Source organism: Mesoplodon densirostris, chromosome 14 (assembly GCF_025265405.1).
Source record: "Mesoplodon densirostris isolate mMesDen1 chromosome 14, mMesDen1 primary haplotype, whole genome shotgun sequence".
Taxonomy (NCBI): Eukaryota; Metazoa; Chordata; class Mammalia; order Artiodactyla; family Ziphiidae; genus Mesoplodon; species Mesoplodon densirostris.
The window spans coordinates 84,845,069-84,865,292 of NC_082674.1; the positions used below are offsets into that span (position 1 = coordinate 84,845,069).

At 39.8% G+C, this 20,224-nt stretch overlaps 1 protein-coding gene across 5 annotated transcripts in view; it reads right to left on the bottom strand.

Annotated features, from left to right (window-relative positions):
• CTNNA2 (catenin alpha 2) overlaps positions 1 to 20,224 on the bottom strand; it is a 1,046,049-nt gene that overhangs the window by 471,444 nt on the left and 554,381 nt on the right. The gene's annotated exons all lie outside the window — the stretch shown is intronic.

The following is a 20,224-nucleotide window of genomic DNA, read 5'->3' on the forward strand; positions in this document are numbered from 1 at the left end:
CAGATTTTCCTAAATGCAACAGAGAAAAATTTGCATAAGCCTTTAAAGTATATGAACTCAGTTGTCACTAAATTAAAATGACTGAGCTGAGATTCACATTTCCACTGTCAATGAGAAAGAACGTACAAAACAAAACTAAAGTATGGAAAAGATAGGCAAAGCTTTTTCAAGTACTTTAAATATACCTCAATCCATGGGGATGCTCATTTCAAACTAACATCTATCCATTAAGGCAGGTCCTCAAAAGACTTCTTGTCCACACACTTGCAGATCATTTTCAGTCTTGAACCTCAGAGTATTAAAATTACATTTCATTAAGACTGCTCTTCTATCTAACAAGTCCCTGATTCAAGCAAGCCTTGCAAATCATTGAAACCACTCTGCCACATGAAACTATGATTCCATATCATATGGTCTCACCAGGATAAAAAAGTAAGTTGAATAACTATGAAGCACTGAGCACTGTGATGGCACATAATACATGTTTAAATGTTAGTATTATCATCATTACCTCTTTATCACACATAATGAATATATAAATATATAAACAAAAATAAATATGCTTCTGGCTGTCAATGACATGCTAAAATTAATGAGGCTGATTTCCTCATAAATATACAGAATTTACAAAAGCAGATGAGCATGGTCTTCAAAGAAATCACACTGAACAACTCTGTGCTTTCGTCATGAAGTTGTCACCAGTCAATGTTTTACATATAATCTGCTTTTGGATTACTTTTCTAAAGTAACATTTTTTGTAGATATTATTATTATTAAATACTCAAACAGTAAAATTCAGTTTTCTTATCCATCTCATTCAACATAATTTGCTATGAATGATTTTTGGTTGTTTAAAAAACAAGGCAGAAGCTCACAAATTGATGATTTGCAGTGATAAGATCTTCCCAAAGATATTCCATGCAATATTTTACACACAAACCCATACACACACATAGCACACACTTTCAACTCTTATTTTTTCATTGCAAATTTAATCTAAAGCAAATATGAAATTGAAAGTGTATTGATGTTTAAAAACCTAAGCAAAGTAAAAAAAATTTAAACAACAATCACATCCTCTTATAAATATCAAGTGATTTACTCTTGCAAATACATAGGGAGTTAAAACCATAGGTTATTTTGTATCTGAATGGTAATATACAATGTGTTTTGGAAGATTAAATACTACCAACAGCATCAGGCTGCAGTGAGCAACTGATGAATGTTTATTGCATTAAATTAAACTTAGTTGTCTGAAGCTGCAGGGAACAGAAGGTTGGCTTTCAAGTTTACCTGCCTTCAAAGTACAGATAAGGGCCATTAAAAGAAAATGTCATCCATAGATATCTGAATTTATCAAAGAGGAGAATTAGGGGAAGAATTTTCTTTTTAATATTGTACTTTTATGGTTTTGGTGGGTTTGCTTTTCATTTGCCAAAAACTACTATGACTAGAAAAGAGTCAGGAAATACCGTGTTCTGCCTTATTTGTTCTACTTATTTGCTTCTCTTTTTGGGGCCTCAGTTTCCACATCTGTAAAATGAGAAAGTTCCAGTCTCGTTAATCAAGATCAATACTACTCGCTATTGACAGGCAGAGAAGTATGCATGTGTGTAAGGAGGAGAGGGTGTTGGCATTTCTGGAGGAAGAGTGTCTGTGTATCTATTGGCATTTAGTAGTGGGAAGCAGGCAGGTCCTTGACCTGCCCAAGGCCTGGAACACCATTCAGGGTGTAGTCTATGTAAAGGTGCCCCCTGGAGTTAGGAGAGGGAGCAGCGGTGAAGTCAGGAATGATAAACAGTTTGTAGTGTGATAATAGACCTGTTTAACAAATTGTCCCAACAAAGTTCCAATGTTTCAGGGCTTCCCTGGTGGCGCAATGGTTGAGAGTCTGCCTGCCGATGCAGAGGACATGGGTTCGTACCCCGGTCCGGGAAGATCCCACATGCCGCAGAGCGGCTGGGCCTGTGAGCCATGGCCGCTGAGCCTGTGCGTCCAGAGCCTGTGCTCCACAACGGGAGAGGCCACAACAGTGAGAGGCCTGCATACCACAAAAAAAAAAAAGTTCCAATGTTTCCCCCTTTGAAAAATAGGATTTTCTCTTGCACCCTCTAATCTCACACTTATGATTCCAAGGTATAATGCCTTTGGGTCAAAGTCTTGCCCATGTTAATCCTAGGAGTAGTGACACAGATATTTTTCTCACTTGCCCCAACACACTAAACCCCTTCCCATCTTAGGACTTTTTTTTTTTTTTTTTTTTTTGGCGGTACACAAAACATTAAACTTTCTCTGTTCAAATGAACTATGTTTTTGTCTCCCAACTGGACTCTGACTAATACAGCTACCCTTTCAAATTCAAAAAATATATTTGATAAGCCATATAATCTTTACAATATTCTTGTGAAGTGGGTATATTCACTTTAGACATGAAAACCCTTTGGCCCAGTTTTATCATTAATTCAATGAATGTCTACTGAGTGGTGAACATAGGCCTGATGCATTGCTGTGCACTAAAAGTAAAATGGCTGAGGTAGAGCCAGAATCCAGGAGTCCAAGTTTAGGGTGACTTCCATTATACACTTAGGGTAGTAGTAAGTGTGTTGGTGGCACACCAGTGTTTGGAGAACTTTAGGGCACTACCTCTCAAATTTTAATATGCATACAAATTACTTGTTTAAGTAGAGATTCTGATTCAGTGGTTTTGTGTGTCCCCCCTAAATTCATGTTGATGTATTAACCCCCAGTGCCTCAAACTGTGACCTCATGTGGAAATAGGGTCATTGCTGATGTAATTAGTTAAGATGAAGTTTTACTGGAGTAGGGTTTAGGCTCCTGTATCAGTATGACTAGTGTCCTTCAAAAACAATGCCACATGAAGAGACACCTGTACGCAGGGAGAATGCCACATAAACATCAAGGCAGAGATCATGGTAATGTATATGCAAGCCAAGGAATTCCAAAGATTGCCAACAAAGCACCAGAGGCTAGGAGAAAAGCATGCCATAGATTCTACCTCAAAGATGACAAAAGAAACCAACTCTGCTAATACCTTGATCTCAAACCTGTAGCCTCTAAAACTGTGAAACCATTTCTGTTGTTTAAGCTGCCTGGTTTGTGGTGTTATGTGAAGGCAAAGTACAATACTTAGGAAACTAATATAGTGGGTTCGAGGTGTGGCCTGAGATTCTGAATTTCTAACAACCTCCCAGGCGATGCTGATGCTGTTGGTCTTTGGATCACATTCTGAGTAGCAGGGAGCTAGTGTATAAGAGATGCCACTATACCTGTCACCCCCTCCTTTTCCTAGGGACACTTACTCCCCCTATAGTACCAGCTAAAGAGACTAACCCCATAGTGAGACCAGTGACTCAGAAACTGTATGACCTGACTCAGAACAATGAAAGAAGTTTCTAGTTAAAAGTGGAGATAGAAATTACAATTGTTGAAAGTAAGGGTGAGGCCCAAGAGAGTTCATCTATGAGTGTAAATTAAGGGGAATAGCCAACTAATAGTTGCGGCTGAAAAAAACACACGTACAGATGCAGCCAAGTCACTTCAGTACAAGAGGTGAAAGATCTGCAAACTCTAAATGCAGGGGCCCCTTGAGGAGCATTAGACATGGAAGCACCTTCTGTCACAATCTTGTGGGGTCCAATCCTGCTACAGCTGCCTTTTGGCTTCTATGGTTTCTCTCTTGCTGCTTTATGTGGACTCTCACAATGCCTCCTCTTTTCTTTCTTTCACTATTTGTACTTAAAGTGTTCTATTAGAATACACACAAAAATATATAAAATTGAACACATCTGCCTCCCACCATTGACCCCTGTCTAGCAGAAATGCTCAATTGTCTCCTACTAGCCTTACTCCCCTTTTTCCTTTTTAGGAATCTTACCAGGGCATAAGTTCTCCTAGCTGGAGATTATGTTTCCCAACATCCTCTGCACGTGTAGCCATGGACAAAGTTTGGGGCACTGGTTATGTACAGAATTTCAGGGTCATGTCCTTACAGACAGAACTTGCCATGAACTTCCTTTTTCCCCATTCTCACAGCCAGGAAACAGCAACAAGAGTAGCAGAGGTTGGACTCATGAAGGAAGCCATATACAGGAAGGCGTATCACACCTGCTAACCTGGGTCCCTGGAGCATAAATGTCTCCCTGCCTGGGATTGCTGACCTAGCTTGTGTTGTCACATATTTTGGGGCTTCTCTGTTACAGCATCTTGAAACGTGTCCTAAATAATACACACTCTGCAGCAAGCTTTCCACTAATGCTTCGCTTTTTTTTTTTTTTTTTTTTTTTTTTTTTTCTTTTTGCGGTATGCGGGCCTCTCACTGTCGTGGCCTCTCCCGTTGCGGAGCACAGGCTCTGGATGCGCAGGCCCAGCGGCCATGGCTCACGGGCCCAGCCGCTCCGCGGCATATGGGATCCTCCCAGATCGGGGCACGAACCCGTATCCCCTGCATCGGCAGGCGGACTCTCAACCACTGCGCCACCAGGGAGGCCCAATGCTTCGCTTTTATAGAGACCTGCTCTCTAATTCTAAGCCATGGCTTGCTAGCTCCATTCGGCTTTATTTGAGGTTCATGCGAGTGGCAGAGATGTGTCTGTGTCCATGCCACTGTCAGAACATCAGCAGCCTCATTTTTAGCCAGGGCTGCAGGGCAACTTCCAGTCACAGTGTGGGTCTTAGACACTATGGTGCCTGAACTGAGACAGGCCCTTGTTCTCATTTAGAGCCAGTATTAGTCCATCCATATCTATGTACAGGTGAACACAAAACAGAGACGAAGCAAACGCAAGAGTTGGGTGGCTAAGAAGAATTTCAAATAATAAGAAAAATATATCTCCTTTTAAGAACTAATATATGCACAGCTAAGTCTTCTGTTAATCAGTTATATTGACTGACATATTAAGCACAATCCCCAAGAATTCACAGCACTCAGCTAGAGCACCTCATTTTATTAAAAAGTTTTCCCTGTTTGGGCCAATACCATGGGCCTATTTTAGAGAAAGAGAAAAGGATGGACAGGAAGCTTCAATCCTTTCAGTGTGTGGAGCAGTTCAACGCAGATGCTGCCTCAGTGCAGCCCTCTATCTGCTCATAGACATTTCTCCACCATCCATTTAGTGTTCATTCATTTCATTAATTCTTACAGTTTATTCAAATAGGCAACAAACATATATGTGGCTTGCCTACTACTGAAGGTAAAATGGGCCCACAGCAAGCACAGGGCTTCAACTCCTAGCTGCATTTTCTTTGTTCTTTTCTTTATTTTTTTTTAATTTTTAAAGAATTTTATTTATTTATTTTTTTGGCTACATTGGGTCTTCATTGCTGCACGTGAGCTTTCTCTAGTTGTGGCGAGCGGGGGCTACTCTTTGTTGTAGTGTGCAGACTTCTCATTGCAGTGGTGTCTCTTGTTGCAGAGCACAGGCTCTAGGCATGCAGGCTTCAGTAGTTGCGGCAGGTGGGCCCTAGATTGCACAGGCTTCAGTAGTTGTGGTGTGTGGGCTCAGTAGTTGTGGTTCATGGGCTCCATAGTTGTGGCTCATGGGCTCTACAGCGCAGGCTCAGTAGTTGTGGTGTATAGGCTTAGTTGCTCTGCGGCATGTTGGATCTCCCCAGACCAGGGATTGAACCCATGTCCTCTTCATTGGCAGGTGGATTCTTAACCACTGTGCCACCAGGGAAGTACCTAATTGCATTTTCTATCACTTACTTATGCTTCCATCTGATGGGCATTTACTAAACAGTTGTTATGCAGGCCTAATACACCGAGGAATGGGTGCTGCACCAGGAACTTACAGACTCACTGTAAAACACTGAAAGTAGGTTGTAATAGGACATGATTAACCTCAACAGTCTGGAATCAATCTTGCTTCAATTCTCCAGCATCTACTGAGGGCCGCTAGCTGAGCACCCCTAAGTTCAGTGACCAAGCTCATCTATGTATCTGTTCCACATACTCACTGCAGGAGACTAGACAGGGTGGTGATATGTGGGGAAGAAGAGTTGCTGGCAAAGGAGAAATATGAACAGACTCCTGTCATAAAAAACTCAAAGTGTTCAGCCTCCTGATGGCAGGCTAGTTGTCATTTTGATGTACTGTATGAAGGACACACTCTTCACACACACACACACACACACACACACACACACACAACTGAGATGAGTTGGAAATTCATCACAAGAAGAAAAATGGAAATAATTCAGTTACTTAGTCCTGAAAATATAAATGAGGGAAGTAAAGGAGAAGTGTTATTTTTAAATGAATGAGCCTTACTCGAGGGAGGGAAGCAGTTATTTACTGAGTTCTTGCTCCTCTAGGCCCTGTGCCAGCGGTCTTCACATGTGCCCTTGTTTCCTCATTTAGTTGCTCCATCCCCTGCCAGGCAGGTATTGTTAACTCTGTTTACAGAGGAAGAAGCCAAGGTTTGGAAAGGTCAGTAATGTCACCTGAAGTCAGTCACACAAGTGTCAAATGGCAGACGAGGAATGAGAAATTATATCTATCTGTCCCCCAAACCTATGTATTCTGTGCTGTATTACCCCACCATGTATGACACCATGTAAGAGCAGAAACAGCTCACAGCCAAGCTGCCAGGAAGCTAGAAAGAGGAATCCAGGGCTGAGCCTCATCTGGGCAGGGATCCTGTGAGCAACAGGAGGAAGGTGCCAGAGAGTCAGAAAGCATCCTTTAGGCCAGCATCTTCCAACCCTATAGGATATAGGCCCACAGAATACACTCCTGGGCCTGTGGCTACAGCAGGGATGGTCACAGGCCAGACCCTCACATTTTCAGGGCCCTGAAAAGAATAAATGAAGGAACACAAATACCATATTTTAAAATATTTAAATGTTATAAATCAAGCAACTTAAATAAGATATATTATATCCTCCTTTCTTAACAAATGCAGCTTCATAACTACCAAGAAACCCAGGTTCTAACTTGAAATTTCTTCGACCTGTCAAAGTGCCATCCTTGGTAGTACCTGGAGAATTAGCCTGGGACCTGGTCCCTCACCCACTGGTCCCCTTCTCTTTCTACTTCCAGTCTCAGAGTACAGCCCATCACGTGGGGCTTTGTGCTCATGACCGTGGACACCTAGCCCCAGCCACTTATCCTTCTCCACAAGTGACTGCATTTTGGGCAGCCCTGAGGGGACACAGCACTGCTGCTTGTCTGGCCCCAGGCAAGAGACCCCAGAGACACCAGAGGCAGACTTGGAGCCATTTGGACAGTCAATTCAAAGTCTTGGTACATAGAGTGTGGTGCAGAATGGGGACATGGGCCCCCAAAGACCAGATGATCTCACTCCATGGATTCTTTATCTCATAGAGAAGAGCATAACCAGAGGAGGGCCAGAGCAAGGGTCTCACATGCCTCAGGGCAGGGTCTCTCTTGCCTGATTCTAAGGTCCTTCCTTGGGAGCCCTATACTTCTATCCACAAAGGGAGGAGAAAATTTGGTTTGTGGGGACACACTGTATCAGAAGTGTTCTAGATCATCAGTTCTCATCCCCTCTATACATTCAAACCTAAACATGGTCAGAAAAAGATATCTACCTTTAGCTATCCTCTAGGCTGAAGGTCTAGAGAGATATTTTTACCTAAGCAAACTTTGTTTAGAGCAATGACTTTCAAACATGGATATGTATACCCCTTTGGTCAATAGTCAAGGATAATTATAAGGAAAATGAATTCCATATTCTCACCACTCATATTCACCCTTTCCCAAAATTGATTAGCCTAAGAATTGCACAATTGTCCTTCCAGGTTACAAAGAATCACACACTTTTTAGCCAACGTAAATATCATTATTGCTTTGCCCTGATAATAGAAAGACATCCATGCACCAAAGGGATAAATCTAAATATTGTTTTCCAGGGTCTCCAAAGCTCCCAGTAATAACTAATCAAGATACATCCCTTTCTTTTTCTGCCTTCCACATATTTCCTTGAAGCATGCAGCTTGGCATTGCAAAGGTTACTTTGTCCCCTGACTGAAATACCAAAACCATTAGGGTGATATGTATTCTTTTAAATGTAATGAATGTTTACAGGGCCACCATACGTATTCATATTTTTTACAATATCGGATGAAACCTATGGATAAAAAATTTACATAATTCCTTTCAGATTTAATGGATTATATTAAAAATGTAATTAAAAACCTATTGTCAAATAATAACATTAGATGTTTATTCCAATTACCATAATTCCCATTATTTCACTCTGTGAGATGTTTTATATTTTCAGGCTTCTAATAACAAGAAAACATATATGTAAATTTTGATTAAAATGTTTAGTTATTAACCTTAAAATGTGTGAAATAGACTTCTGCTTCTAGGAGGATATAGTGCTCATACTTTTCCCTATTGATCCTGCTAAAACAAAACAAACAAAGAAACAAAAAAACCACTAAAATCCATGGTCATTCGATACAAAATATACGTTAGAAGACTCTGAAAGTTAGAAAGAAGGCAGACTGGTTAGGACCTACAGGACCAGAAGACATACAATGGTAAAATCCCTGGATTTCTTGTGTCTTATGGCTTAGACTTGGACTTGAAGGAGTTGGCAAATGAAAAAAAAAAAAAAAAAAAAAAAAACAATGGCATAGCCAAAAGGAAAAAAAAAAAAGTTCCAACCAAAGCTCACCTTCTCTAGCCAAAAGACAAGAAAGTGGGAAGCCCAGTAATATAGAAAATTGTAGACAAAAAACAGAACAAAACACTTTACTCCAGGCAAACACTATATAAAAATTTGTGGCTCTGACCTGTCTAGGCCAGCAAAGGCCAAGTGGAGTGCTGAGACTTACACCCTTATGAGGCTGTAATGAGTCCCCCAACACCCATTACAGAATGGTATCAGAGAAGGCTAAGTAGGAAGCCAGGACTCTGATCTACACAGTGACGTGACCTGCCCCCCACCCCACCACCACTGGTCTTAGTGGAGAATACATGGGGAGTTTGGACTATCACTCTACCTGGCAATAGTGAGGTGCCCTCATCCTCTCCACTGAGGTGGTGCAGAGAGGCTGTGAGGAGTCAGGTCTTTCCCATTACTTAGAGGTAATGAGGACATCCCTACTGAAGCATCAGTGCAGACCACATGGGGAGCCAGAGTCGCCAAGCCTACTCAGTGGTAATGGGGAATCTTCCCCACTTGGTATCAATAGAGGCTGAGGGGAAAATCTGAACTTCTGTTCCCACCCGGCAGTAACAATTGGCACCCCCATTTCCCCTCCTGGAGTGGTGTCAGAAAAGCCCAGCTAAAACAGAAAGATTAAGCAAGATCTATAGTCTCATAATATAATTAAAAAATAATAATGTCCAGGTGTCAATAGAAAATCACTCACACCAAGAACCAGGAGGATATCAAAGTAAATGAACAAGACCATCAATAGATGGCAACAATGAGATGAAAGAAATGTTAGAATTACCTGACAAAGTTTTTAAAGCAACCTTGATAAAAATGCCTCAGAAAGCAATTATAAATACAATCAAAAGAAAGAGAGAGAGAGAGAGCACTTTATCAAAGAAATACTAGTCTCAGCAAAGAAATACAAAATATAAAGAAGAGGCAAATGCAGATTCTAGAACTGAAAAAAATACAGTAACCAAAATGATATACTCAGTGAATGGACTCAGTAGCAGAATAGAGGGGACGGAAGAAAGAACAGGTGAACCAAAAGATAGGAAAAAATAGAATTAGCCAATGTAAACAACAGAGAAAAAATAGACACCCCCCTCCAAATAAAAATTAAGAGGCTCAGGGACATTTGCGGTTATTAAAAAATCTAATAGGGCTTCCCTGGTGGCGCAGTGGTTGAGAGTCCGCCTGCCGATGCAGGGGACATGGGTTCGTGCCCCAGTCCGGGAAGATCCCACATGCTTCAGAGCGGCTGTGCCCGTGAGCCATGGCCACTGAGCCTGCGCATCCGGAGCCTGTACTCCGCTACGGGAGAAGCCACAACAGTGAGAGGCCCGCGTACCACAAAAAAATAAAATAAAAAATCTTATATTTGTGTCATCGGAGTCTGAGGAGAAAGATGCTGGGGTTAAAAACATACTCAGAGATAATAGCTGAAAACTTCCAAAATTTGTCCAGAGATATAAACCTACAGGTTCAAGAAGCTGAGTAAGCCCCAAACATGATAGATACCAAAGGAATCCACACCAAGACACACAATTATTATACTTTTGAAAATGAAGGAAAAAGAAAAGTGTCTTGAAAGCAGCCAGGGGATGGGGAACTTTACCAACAGGGAAAATCTATTCAAATAATAGCAGATTCCTCATCAGAAACCATGGAGATCAGAACAAAGTGTCAAAAGCTTTTTCACATGCTAAAAATAGAGCTGTCAACTAGAATCCTATGCCTAGTGAAAATAATCCTGTAAGAATGAAGAAGAAATCAAGACATGCTCAGCTGGAGGACAAAGCAAGAGAGTTTGTCATCAATAGATCTACCCTAAAATAAGGGTTAAAGATCTTAGAATATCAGGAAGGAAGAAAGAACATGGTAAACAAAAGTATGGGTAAATACAATAGGCTTTTCTTCTCCTCCTGAGTATTCTAAATTACATTTGTTTGATAGTTGAAATAAAAATTATAATACTGTCTGATATGGCACTAAATGTATGTACAGGGAATACTGAAGATAATTACATTATAATGGGGGCAGTTAAGGGACATAAAGAGAGTTAAAGTTTCTATAACACACTCGAACTGGTAAAATGTCAATACCAGTAGACATTATATAATAATCTATGTGTAAATTAAGTGATGCTTAGATCAATTATTAAAAATGCTACACAAAGGGATATATTATAGATAAATAAAATGGAGGTCTTAAAAAATTCAACTAACATACAGAAAGGCAGGAAAAAAATTAGAAATGTCAAACAGAGAAAACAAACAGAAGGAAAAATGTGGTGGACTTAAGTTCTAACATTTAAGTGGTGGACTTAACTTTTCATATTTTTTAATCCACTCTGGCAGAGTGGATTAAAAAATACTACCCAACTCTATGCTGTCTATAAGAAACTCACTTCAAATATAACAGAAGCAATTTTAAAGTAATAAATTGGGAAAATATATGTCATGTAAATATTAATCAAAGAAAATCAAAAGTGGCTATATCAATATTAGGTAGAATAGACTTCAGAGAAAAGAAAATTACCAAAGACAGAGAAATATTACATAAAGGGTTAATCCAGCAAAAAAAAAAATCTAAATGTGTGTGTATTAAAAAACAGAGTTGCAAAATATGTGGAGCAAAACCTGATGGAACTGAAAGAAGAAATGAACAAACCCACAGTTATTGCTGGAAATTTCAACACTCTTCTCTTAACTATTGATAGAACAATTAGGCAGGAAAATAAGTAAGAATATAGAAGAACTAAACAATTCTAGCAATTAGCAGGATCTAATCAACATTTCTAGAACACTCCATCCAGTAAGAGCAGAATACACATTATTTTCAAGTGTGCACAGAACATATACTAAGATAGATCATATCTTGGGTCATAAAACAAACCTTAACACATTTAAAAGAATTGAAATAATACAGAGTGTGTTCTCTGACCACAGTGGAATCAAACTAAAAATCACTAACAAAGTGAGAAGTGGAAAATGTGCAAACACTTGGAAACTAAACAACACATTTTTAAATATAATGGAGCAAAGAGAAAGTCTTAAGGAAAACCTCTTGACCAAGATGGTTTCACTGGAGAATCCTACCAAACATTCAAAGAAGAATTAAAACCAATTCTATACAACCCTGTCCAGACAACAGAAGGAAAAGGAACACTTCTAAGTTATTTTATGAAACTAGTATTACTCTGACACCAAAACCAGACAAGGAAGTAGAAAGAAAGAAAACTAGGAACAATATCCTTCATGAATACATGCAAAAATCCTTAACAAAAACAGCAGTCCTCCCTTATCCATGGCTTCACTTTCTGCTGTTTCAGTTACCCATGGTCAGTTGCAGTCTGAAAATATTTCATGGAAAATTCCAGAAATAAACAATTCATAAGTTTTAAATTGCATGCCGTTCTCAGTAGTGTGATGAATTCTCATGCCATCCAGTTCTGTCCTGCTTGGGACCTAAATCATCCCTTTATCCACTGTACACTGCCCATGAGCCACTTTGAAGAAGCCCTCTAGAGATCAGGTCAACTGTCATGGTATCACAGTGCTTGTGTTCCAGTAACCCTTATTTTACTTAATAATGGTCCCAAAGCACAAGAGTAGTGATGCTTGCAATTCAGATATGTCAAAGAGAAGCCATAAAGTGCTTCCCTTAAGTAAAAAGATGAAAGTTCTGGACTTAAAAGAGAAGAAAAAAAAAATGTATGCTGAGGTTATTAAGATCTAGGGTAAGAATGAATCTTTTATCTGTGAAATTATGAAGGACACAGATATTCCTGCTAGTTTTACCGTCACACTTCAAACTGCAAAAGTTATAGCCAGTGTGATGAGTGCTTAATTAAGATGGAAAAGGCATTAAATTTGTACAATAAAATATTTTGAAAGAGATCACATTTACATAACTTTTATTACAGTATATTGTTATAATTGTTCTACCTTATTATTAGTTATTATTGCTAATTTTTCTGTTCCTAATTTATAAATTAAACTTTATCATAGGTAGGTATATATAGGAAAACACATAGTATATTTAGAGTTTGTCACTGTCCACAGTTTCAGGCATCCACCGGGGGTCCTGGAATGTATCCTCTGCAAGGTAAGGGGGGACTACTGTATTAGCAAATATAATTCAGCAACATATAATGTGCGTTATAATAATAATATATAATATATATATTATAACCAAGTGGAGTTTATTCCAGGGATACAAGGCTGGTTTAATGTTTGGAAATCAATTAAAGTAATCCACCATAATAACAAGCTAAAGAAGAAAAATCACATGATTATATCATGATTAATCACATGCAGACAAAGCAATTGACAAGCACTCATTCATGATAAAAATTCAGAAAAAAAAAGAATAGAGGGGAACTTCCTCAACTGGATAGAGTATCTGCAAAAAACCTATAGCTAACATTATATTTAATGTTGAAAGATTGAATGCCTTTTTCCCCCATAAGATTAGGAAGTAAGGATGTCTATTTTCATCCCTCATTCAATATAGTGCTGGAAGTTCTAGCCAGTGTATTAAGGCAAGAAAAGGAAATACAAGGCATGCAGATCAAAAAAGAAAGAAACATCTATTTAAGATATGATTGTCTTCACAGAAGATCCTAAATTATCTCATTTTATTGTGGCATACCTCATTTTATTGTGCTTCACTTTATAGCACTTTGAAGATGATACTTTTTTTTTTTTTTTTTTTTCAGTACGCGGGTCTCTCATTGTTGTGGCCTCTCCCGTTGCGGAGCACAGGCTCCAGACGTGCAGGCCCAGTGGCCATGGCTCACGGGCCCAGCCGCTCCACGACATGTGGGATCTTCCCAGACCGGGGCACAAACCCGTGTCCCCTGCATCGGCAGGCGGACTCTCAACAACTGTGCCACCAGGGAAGCCCTGCTACTGTTTTTTTACAAATTGAAGTTTTGTGGCAGCCCTGTCCTGAGCAAGTTTATCTGGGCTGTTCTTCCAACAGCATTTGCTTACTTTGTGTCTCTGCATCAAATTTTGGTACTTCTCCCAATATTTCACACGTTTTCATTATTATTATACTTGCTATGTGATCAGCTATCTTTGATGTTGACTACTATGACTCACTGAAGGGTCAAATGATGGTTAGCATTTTTTTAGCAATAAAGTGTTTTTGAATTAAGGTATGTATTTTTTTTTAGACATAATGCTATCGCACACTTAATATGACTACATTATAGTGTAAACATAACTCTTATATGCACTGGGAAACCAAAAACTTTATGTGACTAAGTTTATTGCAATATTTGCTGTATTGAAGTGGTCTGGAACCAAACCATCAATATCTCCAAGATATGCTTGTACAAAAAACTCCTAGAACTAATAAGTATGTTCAACAAGGTTGTGGGATATAAGATATAAAAATATTCTATTTTTTATACTAGTAATAAACACCTGACACTGAAATTTAAAATATAATACCATTTATAATTACTTACAAAAATAGTTAGATGCAAATCTTGCAAAATATATGTATACAGGATTTGTATGCTGAAAACTATACAATGCTGGTGAAGAAAACTATTTTAAAGATCTAATCGGAGACATAATGTGCTGATGGTTGGAATATTTGACATAATAAAGATGTCAATTCTCTCCAAATTGATAGACTGATTAACACAATTCCTATCAAAGTCCCAGCAAAATTTCTTGTAGATACAAATAAGATTATTCTAAAATGTTTATAAGAAGGCAAAAGAACTAGAATGGCTAAAACAATTTTGAAAAAGATGAATAAAGTGGAAAGAATCCTTCTACTCAAGACAATGACTTATTTTATAGTAACAACAATTAAGACTATATAGTATTGATGGAGAGATAGAAACATATCTTTGGAAGGTAATAGAGAACCGAGAAATAACACACACAAATATAACCATTTAATTTTTGACAAAGGTACAAAAGCAATTCAACATGAAGAGGATAACTTCTTCAATAAAGGGTTCTGGAGCAACTGGACATTCATAGGCAAAAAAGTGAAACTTAACCTAAGTCTCAGACCTTATACAAAAAAATTAACACAAAATGTATCATGGCTCAAATGTAAAGTGAAAATACATAAAACTTTTAGAAAAAAAAACAGGAAAAATTTTCAGGATCTAAAACCAGGAAGAGTTAGACTTGACACCAAAAGCACAATCCATAAAAGAAAAAAACTGATAAATTGGACTTAGGCAAAGTAAAAATTTTGTTCTGCAAAAGGCCCTGTTAAGAGGATTAAAGGAGAAGCTATAGAGTATGTGAAAACATTGAAAACTATACATATAACAAAAGGCAGATATTCAGAATATATTCAAAACTGTCAAAATTCAACAGTAAAACAACAATCCAATTACAAATGGGCAAAAGACATGAAGGAAACATTTCAACCAAGACGATATACAGATAGCAAATAAGCACCTGAAAAAATGTTCAACATCATTAGCCATGATAAAAATAAAACCACACTGAAATATAGTTACATACCTATCAGAATGGCTAAAATCTAAAAAAAAAAAAAAAAAAAAAAAGTGACAATACCAAATTCTGTTGAGAATAAGGGGAAAGTGGATCATTTTATATACTGTGATAAAAATGTAAAATGTTATAGCCAATCTGGAAAGCCCTCTGGAAATTTCTTAAAAAACTAAACATGCACATTGCACTCCTGGGCATTTATCCCACAGAAATGTCATCTTGTATTCAGACAAAAGCCTGGACACAAATGTTTTTAGTGGCTTTATTTATAATAACCCAAACCGGGGAACAACCTACATGTTCTTCAATGGGTGAATGGTCAAACTGTTGATAGGACAACCTGGATGAGTCTTCAGAGAATCATGCTAAGTGAAGAAAAGCCAGTCACCAAATGTTCCATACTGTAGGATTCCATTTACATAATATTCTTAAAATGACAAAATTATAGAAATGGAGAAAAGATTAGTGCTTGCCAAGGGTAAAATAGGGAGCAGGGCTGGGAAGGAAGTGGCTGTGGCTATAAAAGCACAACATGATGGATCTTTGTGGTGATAGAAAGGTTCTGTATATTCACTCTATCAACGCCAACACCTTAGCTGTGACATTACACTATAGTTTTGTAAGATGATACTTTACCATTGAGGGAAACTGGATAAAGGGTATACAGGATCTCTTTGTCTTATGTCTTACATGTGGATCAACAATTATCTCAGAAAAGAATGTCTGAGATAGTACAGACAATTTCAGAAGTCTTTCTGGGGGTAGGCTTGAGTCAACATGTTTGAAGGCCACTGATCCAGAAAATTGGTGAACAGAGGCATATATAAGGAGCTCAGACCCAGAAGCAACCCTGCTCTCTGATGATCTCTTTGGTTCCTAATTAAGCAGGTGGAAGAGGCTATTTCTGGCATTTGTATTCAAAAGCCCATCAACTGAAGAGAGGACAGATAAAGTGGCTGAGTGAAAAAAAAAAGTAAGCAGCTTTTTACCTAAATGACTAATGGGTCAACTTCATATGTGAAATCTCATGAGAGGCTCAGCAAACTATGTAGCATAGAAAGAAAAAGAAATCTGGTTATTAGAGAAGTTGAATTCCAATGGATGTAAAAAAAGATTGTTAAAATTTCTGTGCAGTCTCTATGCCTGGCCTTCGATTAGGGAAATGCCCCTAGCTGGGGCAACACAGCCCCACATGCATCAGCTTAGACAGCTGCAGAACTAAGTTGTGGGGTGCCAGGAAACTGCAAGGACCTGCATCTGGGAACACAAATGTGTAAGATAAAAGCAAATGTCACAGACACACTGCATCCTTTTTAAAGTGTCCCTCGCCCTGTGGTTGCATCACACCTTCTCAGACACAGCAGGTGTTAGCCAATCAGAATAACTACCTTCCCTTGGCCTGATTCCAGCAGTGGACACAGCACCAAAAGAGCTGAGGAAAAAAAATAGAAGCCATTCACTTGCCCAAACCTCTGTTCCATATGGTTTTGCTAAACAAACAAACAACAACAAAAAAAAATGTCATGAATCTTCACCTGACTGATGATCAGATCTGATGCAACGCATACACATATCTAACGGGCAGTCAGCTGGGATTTTTCCAGTTGTCTTGCAATCATGTTTAAGGTCCAGTGTGGCGAATAAAAGAACCAAGTTCCCTAGAGTTGAAGTTCAGGGACCCACCACTTAAGGGACTGTCCCATTCCTGCTGGGCTTACTGAGAATTGCCAAAGAACTATCCCTCACACCCACCACCGTGTGAGTGGGGGAAAAGGTAGGAGCGTTTTGGGAAATTGCAATGTTCATTAAGTTAGCTCTTTGCTTCACTCATCCCCTCTTGTGGAGAATGGAAGAACGTGTTTTCCCACCCTGAGACCAAGAGGACAACCCAGAAATACTTGGAGACTTTGCAACAAGGGCAGATTTACATTTTATTCCTTTTTGCTATATATTTACTTAGCCAGTGGACTAGCTCACCTGCACTTGTACCAGTGGAGAGAGGAAACCAGAACTGGAGACATAGACATGATGGGAAGGTACAAACAAAGAAGTGCAGATCCTCTTACCCTTCGCCTGAGCTCCTCATTCTGGAGAAGCAGGAACATCAGACCATGCCTGGATTCAAAGGCCTGAAAAGGTACGTTTGGAGACCTCACTGTTTCAAATACGGCTCCAGTCTGAGGGGGCAAGAGGATGCAGGCAAAGGGATCACCAAAATTAGTAGATGCTCAAAGGAGCACCCCTCATCAGCAGCGCCGGTGGTACCCACCATCTATCTGTGTTGGGTCCACAGACAGCGAGCCCACACAGAGTCACAGCCAACCAAATGAGTGAGACTCAGCCAGGTCTAGTGAGGAGATTGTGCCGTTTCTTCTCCATTTTCTCCAGCCCAACAGCACCAGGATTAAAAGGGGACATGATATGTGAGAACCAGACCAGAATGCCATTTTTCCCCCTTTTTTTATTTTATTTTATTTTTTTTTTGCGGTACGCGGGCCTCTCACTGTTGTGGCCTCTCCTGCTGCAGAGCACAGGCTCCGGATGCGCAGGCTCAGCGGCCATGGCTCACGGGCCCAGCTGCTCCGCAGCATGTGGGAACTTCCCGGACCGGGGCACGAACCTGTGTCCCCTGCATTGGCAGGCGGACTCTCAACCACTGTGCCACCAGGGAAGCCCCATTTTTCCCTTTTCTCTCAAGCCTTGATTGCCATGGGGGAGAGATGACCAGCTCTGAAGCAAATAGAAGATTGAAACTCAAAGTTTGTTACTTTAGAGTGAGTGAAAATGACTGAAAATATTACAGACTCTGATGAATATTGTTAAGAGAGTTACTGCAAAGTAGGAAAGGGGGATTCATCATATCAGGTTCTGGGCAGGTACAGGAAAAGCTGAGAACCACAACATTTACATCTTGAATTGTTAACATCTTCAAATATATCGGTGATAACGAAGTTTGCAGTGGACAGGATTCACAGTGAGTTCTGGAGGCAGAAGAGTAGCTAAAGCCTCTTCTGTAATAAGAGGCAAATCATCAAGAGGAATGGTGCCCCAGGGCATATATGCTGTAATTAGGTTTAGAGTCTTATAATTCAAGGTGTGGCCCCAGGACTAGTAGCATCTGTATCCACTGCTTTGAAGCTTTCTGGAAATGCAGAATCTCAGCATAACCCTAGACCTACTAAAGGAGAATCTGCATTTACAGGGTCCCCAGGTGATTCATACGCACACTGAAATTTGGCCAGCAGTGGCCTAGAGCACTGGGTGGAAGAAGACTGGTGAAAAGGCTCCCAGGCAGGCATGGATACTGAAAGTTCTGGAAGCCTAAGGTGAATCATCTCTACTTGACAACCAAAAAGAGCTTTGAGGAGACAGGTAATACGAATGGAATGGCTTTAGATCCAGATGGATGGAAAAAGATATCAGGTACCAATACTCTTAATTTTAGGAGGGTAGCCCGGAAGGTCACAGCTACAGCAGAGAGGTAGATAAAAGGATATAAAAATCAACAGTGGAATGTCGCACAGAGGCATTATGGGCAGCTCAAGTCTTGCCAGTTTGCCTTGGCTCTCCCTGATGGCTCATTTTCTGAACTAAATTCCATTGAGTTTGATCCCCATACCCTCCAGGTCAGTACTTAAGGAAAGCAACAAGTCATTTGCAAGCAAGTAATGGGGGGAGGGGGGAACAAGTCCACCAGGAAATAATAAGTGGACAATTTTAAGGCAGAAACAGTGGTTCTCACCAAATAGTCCATCTTTTTTCTTATTGCCCAGCCATCCTTAAAGTTAAGGATCTGTTATGAGTTCAAGGCAATGGGTAATGGGTAAGTGACTTGTGTCCTTGCTGAGTTGAGGCATTAAAAGGCTGGAGGATAACTCTCCATCTATCTTGTTCTCAGCCACAGTGATGGGAGATGTTCTAGGTCAGCAGTCCTTGAAGAGTGATCTGAGGACCTCTGAGATTTCTCAAGACCCTTGGGGGGGTCTAGGAGGTCCTCTCTTTTCTAACTGTGAGAGACCACTCTGTATGTACTTAAAGCAAAACAGCATATTGCCATAGACAGACTACAGAAGCAGACCTGAGATTCCAGCCGTCTTCTATTGAGCTAGGCATTAAAGAGATTTGTAGAAATGTAAAACAAAGCCACTCTTTTCAATATTTTTGTTTATTTGTTTTGGAAGATATGGTCATTTCCCATAAAAAAATGTTATTTATATTAATATGTAATGCTATGGCATAAGGCCTAAAATGGAAGCCCAATTTTATATGCCACCTGGATATCTGGGGGAAACTGGGAGGGTCTCAAATTACCTGACCAGCAGATCCCTTCCCTACTCTGCTCCTGAAGATAAGGTCCCTTATCAAGAAACCAGGTTCAGTTCCTGCTTATCCTTGAGTGGTGGTTTCAGTTCTCTGCCCACTTATGGCATTATTTAAACAAGCCCATCACATCCTCCCTTGGGAACCAGTGGTCACTCCACCCTCTTGGTAACAGTCCCACGTTGTCCACTCTGATCCAGAGCACAAACCTCGTGTGGCTCTGCTGGTGTACTTCATCCTCCTCCCCCAGGCTGTGTGTGTGACTAATATACTGCTGTCAACCTCATCTGTCCAGTGCCAGGTGTTGTGTGTTTAGCCATTCTGAGAGCCCTTGAGAGGAAGTCCTCCCTCATCAACAGGATGAATCAGAGGTCATTAGGACACAAGAGTTAAATCATTATTTTTAAATGAACTTATAAGTATATTTTAAAATCTGTTTTAATTTATAATGCAGTAAATAGATATAGATAGAACCCACATAAACAAACACACCTTGGAACCCTCAATATATTTTTTTTAAGAATGTGAAAGGGTCCAGGAATTTTACAAAGTTTGAGTTTGGCTGTTGTTACAGGTGGAAGCTCCATCAGCCTGGATCTCTGAGCTAATATGTGGAGGAGAAATGCCAAGACCCACCCTCTAGTCCCTCCCACGTGACAGGTATCTGGAGTAGAAATAACTCTTAGTGGTATGAAGTCACTGGGACTGGAGGTTTGCTCGTATCTCAGCATACTCTGGTCCATCTTGACAAAT